The 15220-nt window shown below is 48.7% G+C and overlaps 1 protein-coding gene across 2 annotated transcripts in view; it reads left to right on the top strand.

Annotated features, from left to right (window-relative positions):
* TLK2 (tousled like kinase 2) overlaps nucleotides 1-15220 on the top strand; it is a 1405344-nt gene that overhangs the window by 657066 nt on the left and 733058 nt on the right. The window lies entirely within an intron of this gene.

The raw sequence follows: 15220 nt of genomic DNA, 5'->3' as shown, positions 1-15220 counted from the left end.
TATATTTCAGAGACTGATTCATCACAGGTAGCTTGGGGTTGAGATTGTGATCTCTTACCGAGAGAAAGGGTTTTTAGTGAGGGAGAGGAGGGATTTGATAGTAGAGTTTGACTTGAGTACATGTGCTGCCCCAAACTTTCTTGTGACATATTCATGTCCGAAGTTATCTCAGAAACTAGTTCTACAGTGCCTGGGTCGTAATCTGGGCCTGTATCTGGGCTTGATTCAGTTTCAGAAGCAACTGCTTTTGTATCCACTGCATTTTTCTGAAAGGGGGATAAGACTGGAATTACTGAGATTACAGCAGGTCCTAGCACCATTTCTGCTTCTGTTACTGTTACCTTTCCGGCGGTGGATGCAGACGACAATGTGTTTCATGAATATACCGCCGCTGCTGTTCCGGTAGAGTATCACCCCTATCGGACTCTTGAGGTTTTGCTTACGGCTTGGCAACACCATATTTGGTTTAATGGCACCCTTCCTCACACAGTTACGCCGGTCCGTTAAGGTCCTTTATCAATCGAAGGGGCCACATGGCCGGTGATAGCTGGGTATGCACCACAACCGTGTGGATTGACGACCGCTACGCTCGAAGAGCTTCGGGTGTTGCATACTTCCTTAATTTGTGTACACAGAGCTGTCATACAGTTCGTGTCGCGTACTTTCCAGGTGGCTCCACCAGGTGTTGTACCACAACCTACGGGGGCTGGTCGAGTGACTATCAGTCCTGTTATGGTTAACTTGGTAATGGGCAAGCGTTCGACAAATCAGGATGAACTACCTTATTGGCTTGATGAGAAATTTGGACAGCTCAAAGCTGTTTTTTCCACACCTCTCCTGTAGAAAAACACAGAATTGTAACTATTAGTTTGTTTAAGGATTTGATTCCTGAGTTAGCTGATTGTAACATCTGGGCAAAGGTGTTTACAGCTGTATATTCTTAGTGTTTCGGGACACCATCAATGACTGTCCTCCCCTCGGTGATAAAGCATGTTCAAGATGAACATGACGCTGAAGCGGCTGTGGAACTAGGGATGCATCTGAAGGGAGTGTTCGACGTGGTGGCTGATATGTTCTGTGCCAATGTCAAGGGCGATGCCGTAAGCTTTCAAGTTGCGAACGGCTTGGCAGCAGTCCCTGAAATGGACAAACCACGAGAATTAACAAACACAGGCTCAATCACAGCCTAAAGTGCCATCTGACACAGATGGACGTCCAGTCTTTTCTAAAAAGACCTGGAGAAGCAAAAAGAAAGGTCAACCACAACCACAACAACAGATCCAGGGGTCGCGTGCTAGTTCCCCGACACATGAATCTTCTGAGCGTACTTATGACTTGAGCGACAGCACAAAAATTAAGACTCCTGATAGATTTCAGGTCCCTGATCAGCGTTCTCCTCGTTCTTCACAGGACACATCCGGCATACAGGCTGGTAGGGCGGATCGCCAGGATTGTGGCAAGAGTCAGCCAGTTCCATGGGGACGTGATCAGGCTCGTCAGTTTGACAGTAAGGGGGAAGCAGGACAAACAACCACGCTTCGGGCACAGCATAGTTCGTAAAAGATATAAAACAACACATATATCTAAATTGTTTTTACAGCCACAACCAGTCTCCTTAATGCAGTCGATGGACCACATTCACAACCGGTGGAAAACAGAAAAAATACCGGCATTTGCCAATGGTGTTCAAAAAACAGCCACAGCGTATTCGCAGCACGTGTTGTCTCTCTGTTGGACAGCATAGACCCTGATGCGTTTTCGTATGTGGATGATATCTATCTCACAGATGATGAATTGTGGCCGCATCTCTGCCCTGCTGATTGCATAGTTTTGCAATTTGCGGACAACTGTTTCCATATTTAATTTTGCCAAGTCTCACATTGCTTGTTATGCGGTGCTCTTCTTGGATTATGAACTCAACAATGAAGGTTAAGGCTTGGCTCCCCACTTTCTGGAGAAATGCGCACAATTGAAATCTCCAACCACACTGAAAAAACTTTGGGCGTTCTTATATTCCTGATTATGCCCAGTGTATCAAGCCACTTTATGCCTTGATACAACCTACATTTTGAAAAGACAGCTGGTTCCCGGAACATTCTGAAATTTTACTTTATTTGCAATCTGACTTGCTTGAATCTAAATACTTGTTGGTGCGTGGTAACCACACTAACCTGGTGATACAAATCATTCCAGGCACAGTGGGTTTCACTTACTTGACATACAATGAAGAAGATACAGTACCAATCGCATAAAATCACATTTGCACACTTCGGCCGAAATGAGGTTTTCGACTGTTGAGAAAGTTTTGACAGCTGTGCAAATGGCGGTACTGAAGGAACATGTGCCGGCACAGGGAAAACATGTTTACACCTTACCCTGCTTTAGAAGCAGCAACAAAGGCAAGTGTGCCAAACTAAGCTTCGCATCCCCGTTGGATTCAATGGGCTACTTCTTTGACGTCCCCGGATGACACAGGAGTTCTTGCAGTATGAACACGTTCATCCACCTTCTTTGTCTTTACTTCCTCTGGAAGACTACGCATGTATTATTTACACTGATGGTTCGGCACAACCTGCCATGGCTTCTAAACATGCTTACTCAGCAGCTTGTACTCTTTTAGCCGGTACTATGGTGAATGCGGAATTCAAATCTTCCATAGTGCATACTCAGGCACTGGGAGACTGTTCTGCACAATTGGCTGAGCTGAGTGTTTTGGTTCTTGCTCTTGAGTTTGTTGATCTGAAAGTTTCAACACTTATTGTCTGCGATCTTATTACTGTATTTAGTCTTTCAATAACAACTTATTATTTTGGTCTCAAAATGATTATCGAGATTCTAAAGGCAGCACAATTAAGAATTAAACACTTTTGGCTCGAGTGGCATATCTTAAACCACGTTTGCCACGCACACACGTTATGCATACTCTTGGCCAACAGCGTGTGGGGGCACACGCTGTTGGGAATTGTTTGGCTGATGAAGTGGCCAGATCTGCAGTAGCACGTGTTCTGTAGCAGCCGTTACTAGATCCATGACGAAGATTGATAATGACATTTTGGCAGCAATAGCTGCTACGAAGGAGGGCCTCAATTACCCACAGGGTTTCCCTTCAAAATAATCTTATCAGTTAACTTCCTCAAACAAGTTCCATTTGCTAAAATACCAGACGTTGGAGATCGGCTGATTCCCAACTCGGACCGCAGACACACTTTAATAAAACCGCACGCGAAGGCATGGCTTCATGCTGGAGTTTCTGCGTCTATTTCTATTCTACAGCAATGTTATTGGAGGCGTGGCTTATATAAACAAACCCACAATTATGTACTTTCTTGTGACATCTGTCAATAAATTAAGCTTTCTGCGGTAACACGTCCACCACAAAAACCGCTTAGCATTGCTAGTCGGGCTTTTGCTTGTGTGTGTCTTGATCACTGCAGTCCTTTTTCTTTAGTTACTGAATATAAGGAAAATGCTACTTACCAGTCTGCATCTGTTCTTGGCATTTAGAGCTGCAGAGTTACACACTGTGCATAGATGGCCACCTATTTTTGGGCCCGGATGTTTGCAGTTTGTTTTTGTTGTAGAAAAGTCTTTGGAAGTCACAAGATAGGTGGATCATACTGCGCATGGGCATCGGCTCCATCCCCAGATTGTTTTTTGCCATTAGGGAAGTGATGGAGTCTTACAAGAAAGTAGTGATGTCCATGTCATTTGTATCTAATTGAGATAATTCTGGAACAGATAAAGGTAGCCGGGAAGGCGGGTGGGCATGTGTAACTCTGCAGCTCTACATGCCAAGAACAGATGCATACTGGTAAGTAGCATTTTCCGTTCGAGGCATATGAGCTGCAGCTTACACACTGTGCATAGATTATATAGCAGTACCCACCTTTAGCAGTGACCACCAGTATCTGCTGCAGTTGTTTGAAACTGGGTTTTTAGTACAGCCAGGCCCACAGTTGCTTGTTGTTTAGTTTGCACTTCTACACAATAGTGTTTTGTGAATGTGTGCGGTGTAGACCATGTAGCTGCTTTGCATATATCATCTAGAGAATGTTCCCCAAAAATGCCATTGAAGCCCCTATTTTTCTTGTAGAATGGGCTTTAGGAGGAATAGATAAGCACGTTTAGCTTTGTGGTAACAGATTTGTATGCCTTTAACAATCCACCTAGCTATCCCAGATTTTGATATGGGGTTACTGTTATGTGGTGGTGAAAGAGACACAAAAAGTTGTTTTACGAAAAGTTTGTGTACTTTCAATGTAGTAAAGCAATGCTCTTTTGACATCCAAGGTGTGGAGAGCTCAGAGGGAGACCAGGGGTGTCTGTTACTGTAACTAGGTAAAAGGTCAGTGCCAAGAACTGTAATGGAGTGTAAGGGCAGGGTTTGGTTGCTACCTGAGCCTGTGTTGAGATACCTATATGAAACATAACACTACAGTTTATAAAATAATTAAATAAGACCTAACAAGGCTTCTAAATCCTGCATCTTTAGACCAAAGACCACAAAACTGAAAAGCAAAAGGAAGAAGAAACAATATTTTAGTGACATCCCTAAACAACAAAACTCAAGAATAATGTTAGCACAGTCTTTATTGCTGCTCCCTTGTGTAACAAAGTTGCATTGTATTGGCCCCTTCAGAGAGAAATGAAAATAACTTTCACTCTACTATTTCTTTCTTTGAATGGCATTCAGTTTGTGGTTGTACAGGTGCTTTTTCAGTGTTTATATGTTTAAACTGATGAGGGCTATTTTTCTTTTGGTGGGGTTTTATCAGTTATAGGTTTTAACCGATAACAGGATAGCTTAGGTATATTATATGGTGTAGTTGTGTGACCTCACTGTGTTATTCCCTACCAACCCCTTTAGGACCAGTCAAGCTTCGTTTGTTAAACATTAGCTCGAACCTGGGGAGCTGTGACTCTGAGCAGTCAGCCTTACACAAAGGAAGACATGTAAAGCATTTAAACAGCACCAAAATATTGAAGAATGTCAAAATCTGTGTATTTTTTGGTGTCGTTGTGCTACCGCACCGAGTAATACACTTGCCAACCCCTATTAGGACCCTTAAGTTTCTTTTGACAAACCGTCAGCTCAACCATGTTTAGCTGTGGCTCTGACCAGCAAGGCTTACACAAAGGAACAAATCTAAAGCGTTTAAACTGCATCAAACAAATTGAGGAACACATCGACAAGACTCCAAAGAAATAAAACTCCAGTTTATAAAAATAAACTGTATTTTTATGTTTGGTTTTTTAAACACCACAACAAAAAAAATCCCCCGGAGGATTCTAGAGATGTAGAATTTACAAGGTATAGTAAATCAAGTTATTTCACTCAACAGTGAACATGCATTGACAAATTCAGTGAATTTTACACTTAAAAACATTTTCACCAAAATGTTGTGGCTAGCTGTAATGTGGTCACTTAGAGACACTTTAGGTGACCAACTCTAGAAGACCGCATTATCAATTAAGCAATGGGCTATTTGTCTAGATGGCTCAAGGATTTACCAAAGAAACAAACTGTTGAAATGTAAAAAAAAAAAAAAAAGAAAATCAGTGGGGAAAAAGTCCATTTGGGACATCTTTTTCATTACTAATTTCTAGTCATGTTGGCTGATGTACAAAAGCAATATACCATCACATCCTTTAGACCCTTCTGGTAGCAGGGATGGATGGGGTTTGCAGGTTGAGCTTTACGTTACAATGGTTTTTCATTGTGTACCGGGTATAGAGCAGTACATATGGTAAAATTTAAGAGTACAAAATAGGTATCAAGGAAGCTTATGTATTTAAAAAATGGGCACAAGATATGCAGTTTAGAAGCTGTGGCTATTTGCATATATCTGAATTTTTGGGTACCCATACTACCATGTGAATTAGAAGGCATTTCTCAAAATGTCTTCTTTCTAAAAGACAATTGGTAACAACTCTTGTTCTCCTGTTCTGTGTTTCCGTATGTCTCCACAGATATAAAAGCTACTACACTTGCGTATGCAGGCCTAGTGAAAGTAATGTAAATCAGCATTTGCAATGCAATAGGGCTCTCAATTACACGAGTTTGAGCTATTGCCATTGTAAATAACAATGCCTTTTATTTTTTTTTGGTTTTTAAAACCTAAATTGCAAATGCTTGCTTCTTCTTATTGTGAGTATGTTTCCATGTGGGTATCTGTGTATGTTAAAATACAAATTAAAATAATGAGCTAATGCTGTTATCACACAGAGATTTTTGTAGTGCCCCCTGAAAGTTTCCAAAGCTTCTTGGTGCTGTGGTGCGTCTCTGAGAGCCTGGCAACGGCGCATCGTCACGGAAGGTGCTTTAATGAGGAGGGCCAGCTTTGCGACTCATGTGTGTGCGTTTTTATCGGTGCGCTAGTGGGCCCTGGGAGTGTTGTACACCTGTAAGCCTAGATATGTTGTGCCATGTATAAAATGTGTGATCACTGTGCCCCACAAAAGCACAAGGTGTTCATATGCACGGAGCCTTAGTTTTCCCAGGAGACTTTCTATCCATTTCCTAGACTAATGGTCTGTTTTTACAAAATTATCTTTATGGTTAACTTATACTTGCATACTAGGCACGCTGTGACTTTTGTTTTTTGTTAGGTTAGAGTTGTGCATGCGTTGGTATTTGAGTGCACTCCAGTGCAATGAGCGGGAACAAGCCGCGATAGCTCAGTAAGTTAAGCACCAACAGCAGTAACGATCACAGCGTCAAATCCTGACTGTCTGGTTCCACCTTACATCTATATAATGTTTATGCTTCCATGGAGCCATTCTTGCTTCGCAAGACGTGCCGTGGGAGGACTTATACAATATTTAATAATCCTTTCAGTTTTCCAAACGTGGACGCTTTGACCATAAGTCCTAAAAAGACTTTACTTTGTAACTTCTCGGGAGGGGCGCAAGCAGAGTCTGACCGGCATAGACAGAAGCACCCAAGGCCGGGCACGAAACGCCGGGAAGTGGCATAACGCCATTTAAAAAGAGTGCGCTTTGAGGTCTGCGCTTAGAGGAGTGTTATCGGTGTGCAGGAGGAGGGAAGGTAACAGTAGTTCTGATGTCATTCCTAACTAAGTCGGGGATGTTGTTTGCCCTGTCATTAGTAAATCACAGCCGATTCTGTAAATTCAACACGTTAATGTAAATACACTGCACAGGTTTTCCGGTGCCTAAGTATAAAAGACAATGAATGCCAGTCAATAAACGGTAGAGGCTGATATTTTAGCCGAAGATCATCAAGCAGTGAAAAGTGGCAGGTCAGATGAAAAGGGGGTGTGTATTTGCCCCCGTGTGGAGCAGTGAGAAACAAGCACTCGCCGAGTGTTTGTGCTCGCCCTCCTTTCACTTTAGCGCGCGTTGGCTCTTAACATGTATTGTGTGAGCCTGTCACTTCCAGAGTGAGAGAGATGCGGGTCAAAGGAGGGAGTGGAAGGTGGGGGGCGTGTAGGGTGGCTAGGTGTGGGTAGGATGGTAGGGGGGGGGGGGGTGACAGGCTTCACACACATCACTCTCCAGGGGCGTCTGGCAGCGAAGGTGGGCTATGTCTACTCACTGACAATAGTTTAAAAATGCTACATTCGCAAACGTCCAACAAAGTGTGCACACTGGGGCTGCAGGTATCAGAGAGCCGCGAGGATGGAAGAGAACTAATAGGAGCAAAAGATCATGACTGCACCGCATACTCAGTGAGTCAGAGGGGCTGGGGGAGGCGCACAGATAAATGCAATAAAAACAAGGCATTGCACTAATGAATGTAAAACGTGCAGCACCTGCTTTTAAACCTCTTAGTTATATATATTTAACTAGTGCTGGGCCTCACGTTTCTGCACAGCCCCAAGAATGCCACTGTGGGTGGTTTAATGCGAAAAAACAAGACCAAGCACGCGCCTCGCGCTAAAAGTTAACCAAAAACAACAAGCATTGGCCGCGCTGCTGTGATAGTAACGCGCCCGTGGAAGCGAAGGTGATCGCAGGGACGTGCTCTGTGGTGGGGAAGGGGCAGAGCGAGGGAGGGGCAGAGCGAGGCGCTTGGGAGAGCGCTGTAAGGCTTTATGAGCCATAACCCTCGCATGTGCCTATTCTGCGGAGACCCATAATCTCCATACTTACCGGCCCCCGCATACTGCTGCTGCTGAAGGTGGGAAATAATGTCAGCCAACAAAGCCTGGTATCAGTAGTGGTCGTTGTTGGCCGCAGTTTATTAATAACCAAAGACATATTAATAACACAAACTGGTATCAAGCAATCTCCCATTTTTGAACATTACTCATCAATCATAATTGGCATATTACACATTATGACACCCTCTTCTAGTAGCAGGTGTCAGTCTCTTTGTGCCCTCCTTAGTTCGAAAATGGGGCTTGTACACAACCAGTTTGTTGTCAGTCTATTGGTGCTCCAGTGGTTGGTTGCCCACGCCTTCTGCGTGTTGTGGAGGGGAGCTTTACGCTTTCCAGTCGGGAGTTAGGTCCCCAGCTCGCTACCAAATTGCGCCCTGCCGTCCGGCCGGGTCTGGGCCGCGAGTGCCGTCTCCTCCTGCTACTCCCCTCCTTTATGCCGCCACGTCACCCTGCCGTGCGGCATTCAAAAGTGAGTGGCCATCCTCTTACACACCGCCCGCCGGTGTGTTTTCTTAGCCAACCAGTGTAGGATTTCCGCTAACGCCCCTTCCCCTATCCAGCACTGCGACTTTTGCTGTTCCTTAGGTGTGGGTGGGTGGGCTTCAGTCGTTGTTGCTGTCGCGCCGTTCTCCCAGCTCCTCGAATGCGATGTGCTTCTGCTGGGAGGGCGGCGTCGCTTAAATCCTCCTGAGCCCTCCATGCAGGCCTCAGGTGAGTCCCCCTGATTGGGGGGTTCAAACAAAGCCAGGTTGACCATTGGACGTCCTTTGGGGGCGCCAGGTCAACAGGTCACTTCCGGTCGGGTGGCTGGTGCGCACCCCGTTTCCGCTGGTTCCTGTGCGCTTCGAAGCGCCCAGAACCAGTTTTTCCCCGCTGGTGGCACCACGAGGGTTATGGCGCCGGCCTTCGAGCCTCCCCCACCCTTCGGGCAGGTGCGGCGGCCTCTGCAATAACCCTCGCATGTGCCTATTCTGCGGAGACCCATAATCTCCATACTTACCGGCCCCCGCATACTGCTGCTGCTGAAGGTGGGAAATAATGTCAGCCAACAAAGCCTGGTATCAGTAGTGGTCGTTGTTGGCCGCAGTTTATTAATAACCAAAGACATATTAATAACACAAACTGGTATCAAGCAATCTCCCATTTTTGAACATTACTCATCAATCATAATTGGCATATTACACATTATGACACCCTCTTCTAGTAGCAGGTGTCAGTCTCTTTGTGCCCTCCTTAGTTCGAAAATGGGGCTTGTACACAACCAGTTTGTTGTCAGTCTATTGGTGCTCCAGTGGTTGGTTGCCCACGCCTTCTGCGTGTTGTGGAGGGGAGCTTTACGCTTTCCAGTCGGGAGTTAGGTCCCCAGCTCGCTACCAAATTGCGCCCTGCCGTCCGGCCGGGTCTGGGCCGCGAGTGCCGTCTCCTCCTGCTACTCCCCTCCTTTATGCCGCCACGTCACCCTGCCGTGCGGCATTCAAAAGTGAGTGGCCATCCTCTTACACACCGCCCACCGGTGTGTTTTCTTAGCCAACCAGTGTAGGATTTCCGCCACGCCGCAGGGAGGCGCACGTCTCACTGCGGCTCCCCCCCTGCACCTGGTTCGTGGCTCCCACCTTTCTCCATTTTTTTTTTTTTTTTTTTTTTTTTTTAGTTGCAGCCTGCGAGTGACATTGCACCCCACAAGTTATCCCAAAACACCTTCATCCCTTTTTCGGATAGGTGTACCCCGTCTTGCCCATAGAGCTCTGGGCGGCCCGGGTGGATGAGGCCGTGCCGAACTGATTCCAGGCCATTGGCGAGGCAGAACTTGTGCATTGCCACGTTTAGCTTCCTCCTTGCGTTGTCGACGGCCTTGTTGGAATCGGCACCTCTCCAATGTTTCCTGCTGATCATTTCGGACCAGACCACCGTCGTGGGTCCCAGCCACGCAGCTGTCTTGGTGACATCCCTTTGGATGGCTTGCCCGACAGCTTTTCGCCCTAGCCGGGTCAGGTCATTGCCCCCGAGGTGGATGATCAGGACGTCAGGCAACCAGGCCGAATCTGCCATGAGGCCGTCCAGCGTCGGCAGTAGCTGCTCCCATCTCATGCCTGGCTGCCCTATCCACCTGATGTACGTCGCTTTGGGCCTGCGTATGCTGCGGTCCCCCTGCCGCCACCAAGACTCCATCCGGGACACGAATGAGTGCCCCACCACCCAGACCAGCTGCGGGCGTCCCCATGTCGAGAGAAAGCATTCCGTTAGGTGGCTTTTACTGCGCACCGTGTGCATTCAAGAGAGGGCGGGGGTGTGTTGTCACCCTGCCGTGCGGCATCCCAAGGCAACTCCCACTCCTTCCCCCCCCCCCACCTTCGGGGCTTTCTCTCCCTTTTGTTTTCTTTTTTTTTTTTTTTTTTTTTTTTTTGTCTTTTCTCTTCACCCTTTTTTTATTTTTATTTTTTTTATACGAGGTGAGGGCGTATGTACGACTTGTACGCCCTGGAGCGCCATCTGCCCACTGCCTGGATCCTGTCCTCTGGCATGCAATGCTGCGATGCCGAGGTTGCTGCGCCGATCCTGAAAGAGTGAGAGGCAAACGAAGCCGCGCAATAACCGGCTTTACCAAGGCCTTGGCGCATTATGGCTGTAAACTGGAACTTGCTCAGGTTCCTCCCGTCCTTATGTATGAAGAGAGGGCCATCGCCAGCTGGTCGAGCCCCCATGTACCTGAACAACCAGCATACCGCGCAGAGCCCCGACTCTGGTATGCAATGGAGACGTATCGTCGTCCCCCTCCTTGCCCTGTCCGTTTTGGACTGTCTCAGTGTTAACTCCACTGCCCTCTCCATTGGTTTAATGTCTCTTGCCTGCAGGCATTGCTGCACTGGGCCCGACTTGCTGGGGGCTACCAATTCGCTGACACGGAATGCTCCGAAGAACGCCGTCGTGAAAGCCGCCCTAAATAGCAGCAGCTCGTACTCATCCGATATTAAGCCTGTGAGGGCTCCAAGGAGCTGTCCCAGTTTGGCAAAATCGATGGGACGCCTGTTGTCCTTCTTTTTCCCTTCAACCCTCCTCCAGCCTTTTAAGGCCGTCTTTAGATAGGCCGAGGTAGTGGGGTCCTCGCCTGTGTAAAGCCTCGCAAAATGGGCAATGGCGGACAAATGCGCCTGGGCCCATGATCTCGTTTTTCTCGACTCGAATGCCCATTGCACGAATTTCTCGACCGCTGTGCGAGTCTTTGCCCTGTTTTCCAGCGATTTTAGGCCCCCAACTTTCATAACTGTGCCAGCGTATGTCCTGTATCTTCTGCTAGCTTCTGCGGTAAGTGATTGCCCTACTAGCCATGATAAGTCTACTCCCCCAGGTCCCAAAGGGACGATGGAAAGGTCATCTCCTTGTCCGCCCCGGGCACCAGTTCTCTGAAGCGCTTCATTTGGGACCGTGAGAGTGCGTCTGCTGCCGAGTTCTCTGCCCCTGGCACGTGGCGTGCTTTCAGCTCCAGGTTCCCTTCCAGCTGTAATTTAATTAACCGTCGCATTAGCCTCAGCATGTCCGGGCATCTCGCTGCGCCTCTGTTAATGGCCTGCACCACTCCCATGTTATCTGACCAAAGGGTGAGTTTCAGGTTTTTTATTTTCTCGCTCCAAATGGTCAGTGCCACAATGATTGGGAACAGCTCGAGAAACGTGATGTTCCTGGTGAGCCCCTGCGCATGCCACTCGTCTGGCCACTGGCTGGCGCACCAGCTGTTTCCCAGGACCGCGCCGAAGCCAAGGCTTCCAGCCGCGTCTGTGTAAAGGGCTATCTGTTCGGCCGTTACCCAACCTGCTCTCCAAATCAGCACCCCGTTGAAATTCTGTAGGAACTCGTCCCACACCCGCAGGTCCTGTTTCACGCCTGCGCTTAGCCTGATGTGGTGGTGCTTTTGGGTGACGCCGGCCGTTAGCCCTGTTAGGCGCCTTGAAAATACCCTGGCGGGCGGGATTACCCGAGCCGCGAAGTTGAGTCTACCTATTACTCGCTGGATCTCCCTCAGGGTGGCCTTGTCCCGACCCCGTAGCTTCGACACTTCCTCGCGAAATTCCTTTACTTTGCCTGGAGGCAGCCTGGCCGTTCCCGCTATAGAGTCCAACTCTATGCCCAGGAACGTGAGACTTGTGGTCGGGCTTGTAGTTTTTTCCTTTGCGAGGGGGACCCCTAGGGACCTGGCTAGCTCCTCGAAGGCTGCCAATGTGCTTGCGCACACTGCGGAACCTGCCGGGCCCGTGAACAGAAAATCGTCTAAGTAGTGCAGTTTCCCCCCTTCCTGGTGCCGGTCATGCAGCGCCCATTCTAAGAAGGTGGCGAACTGCTCGAAGTATGCGCATGATATCGCGCATCCCATGGGCATGGCTTTGTCAATGAACACGTCCTCTCCCCATTGGAAACCCAGTAAGTGGAAACTGGAAGGGTGGACCGGCAATAGTCGGAACGCGGATTCAATATCGGCTTTCGCCATAAGAGCCCCTCTGCCTGTCGCCTTCACCAGCTCGATTGCGTCGTCGACTGACGCATAGCCCACTGAGCAAGCTTCGGGGTCGATACCGTCGTTCACGGAGGAACCTTCCGGAAACGAAAGGTGGTGTATCAGCCTGAATTGACCTTGTTCTTTCTTGGGGACCACGCCTAGCGGGGAGATGACTATGCCTCCTTGTAATTCCTTTGGGATAGGGCCCTCAACTCTGCCCAGTTTCACTTCTTTCTCAATCTTGGCGCTAACCACTTCGGGGTGTTGGCTTGCCGACTTCAGGTTGCTCGCCCCCGCCGAGGGGAGCGGGCCATGAAATGGAATAACAAAGCCTTGCTCGAAGCCCTCTACCAGTGACCTGGCCTCTGCTTTGTTCGGGTATTTGTTTGTTAATCTGCGCAGCTGTTGTGTAATAATGGGGGATCTGGCCAGCTGGCGCCTACAAATGTCCACCAGTCCCCTCTTTTCCCCTGCGTTGGGGCTAACGCTTCTTGCTCTTTTCTCTCTTCTCCCTTTTCGCTTCGTGTTTGGAACCTTTGCATGCGGCGGTGGCATGCTTGCCCCCGCAGCTAGCGCATGCGTGTTGAAACTTACAAGACGAGCCCCATGAGCAGTCCCCCGCCTCGTATCTCCAACAGATCGCCTTAGTTGCGGTTGGGGAGTCTGATCTCCCGTTCGACCGCCTTTGATAAGAACCACTCTTCCCTTTTTGGTATGAGCTCCGAAAGGGCTGGTCGCCTTTTCCGGCCCAGGTCCTAACGTCTTTGGCTGTGAGCATCTTGTGGATGAAGCCGGAGACATCCTCCTCGTTCCACTCCATTTCGGGGTGCCTCTGCATTTTTAATCTAAACCCTTTATCGTATTCTAGCCAGGCATCCCCCGGGAACTGCCTCTGTGCTAGGTGGATATTGGCCTCGTACAGCCACAAGTCAGCCGCGCAATGGGGGAACCTCTCCACTATAATGCACGCCATGATTCTGAAGGCGTCTAACCAATTTTCGAAACTGCGCTCTTTTCTGGCCCCACGCCTTTCTCTCCTGTCCTCTTCTTTCCTGTCGCACGTGGTTAGATCAAGTCCTTCTAGCTGTATTTCAAGCAGCGAAAATATGTCAATGAATTCTTTGCGCCATATCCTCTCTTTTACCGCTAGGGGGATGAGACATGCCAAGCCGGTGGCTTTCGTAGTCAGGGACGCCGGGCCGGGGGATGGCCTGATGTAATGATCGTTGACTACCCCACTCGGAGGTGGGCTTCCTGAAACGGGGCCGTAACCCCAACCGGGTAGCGGGGAAATCTGTTCCCCCTGGGCGGACAAGCTTACCTGCTCCTGCACTCTTGTCTGACGGGCCCACCCCGGGTCAACCATATGCCACGTGAGACCTGCCGCTTCCTCCGCGCGTTGCTCCCTAGGCCCTGGTACCCCCTGCCCTGTGCCATTAAGTAGCCCCGGCGCCAGCGATTTTAGACATTCCCTTACGATGTTGCTAATATGCTCACCCTTTTTCTTTTTGTCGGTCGTCTCGCCCTGTTCACTGCCCTCTGGCCTCGGCGTAAGAGGTTTCTGCTGCACCTTCCTCGGAGGGTTCCTCTTCGATGTTCTCTTCATCGGCGTGTTTTTCAGCTTCTTGGGTGCGGAAGGCCCTGGTTCTTCGTCCGCCTGTTCCACCGGTCTGTTCTCTTTCCCTTTGCCCAGGTGAGGGTGAAGCCAGTCGTCGCCGTGGATGGCCGATAACTCGCGGATCTTCATCAGTACCTCCGCCATCTCGTCCGGCTGGCCTTCCAACATGTCGTGAGTCTCTGCGCACTTGTGTGTGGCTTCTTAGTTTCTCGCGTCTGCGTCAGGCCGTCTGCCGGGGGCACAGCTGACTGCGTGTGCTTATCCCGAGCCCTGAGCTTGCCGCGGTCTTTACCTGTTGTTGCTTCGGGGGAGCTGGCACGGCGCGCCGCGCTCCGTAAGGCGTCCTCGGTGATGATGACCTGGATCTTCCACCGGAATCCCACCGTCTTCCTGCCTCATCCTTCGCCGCGTCGCCTCTCTTCTTCAGTTGCTCCGAAAATCCGACACAAAAACCTCAGAGGGAGCCTCAGTGTCAAAGCACCTGTCATCAGCACGATACCTTTTGAAAGGGACACCTCAGTGGAAAAAACACCTGACAAGGCTAAGTTGTTAAATGACGGACGAGGAAATTACGCTTAGCTTTTGAAACATGAAGTCACAAACAGACCATCAGGATTCGCCGGCTGATTAGTCTACAAAGGACTCTTTGATGTTGAAGAGGAAGACGAGTGAGATTCGACGCTAAAGAACGGGCTGCTGAGATTTGGGAAAAATGGCAGGTGTTCTCCAGAAACACAAATAGTTCGAAAGTCTCAAGGAGTTTGAATCCCAGTGAAATCCTCGCCATCGAAGGATCAGAGGGAGAAAAGCTTCGAAGACATTGAACCACCACTAATTCTTGAGCCTGAAGAACTGGAGGAAGAAAACTTGTGTGAAGAAGAGGAAGAGCAAAACGCAGAACTATATCCGGGTTCAGAAGCTTCTGAATACAATAAAACACAATGCAAGACTCGGACAATGACTCACCAGAAAAGGAATTAGACAATT

This window comes from Lissotriton vulgaris, chromosome 5, assembly GCF_964263255.1.
Source record: "Lissotriton vulgaris chromosome 5, aLisVul1.2, whole genome shotgun sequence".
Classification (NCBI taxonomy): Eukaryota; Metazoa; Chordata; class Amphibia; order Caudata; family Salamandridae; genus Lissotriton; species Lissotriton vulgaris.
The sequence above is the reverse complement of the archived record's forward strand: the minus strand, read 5'-3'. Positions and strand labels throughout refer to the sequence as shown.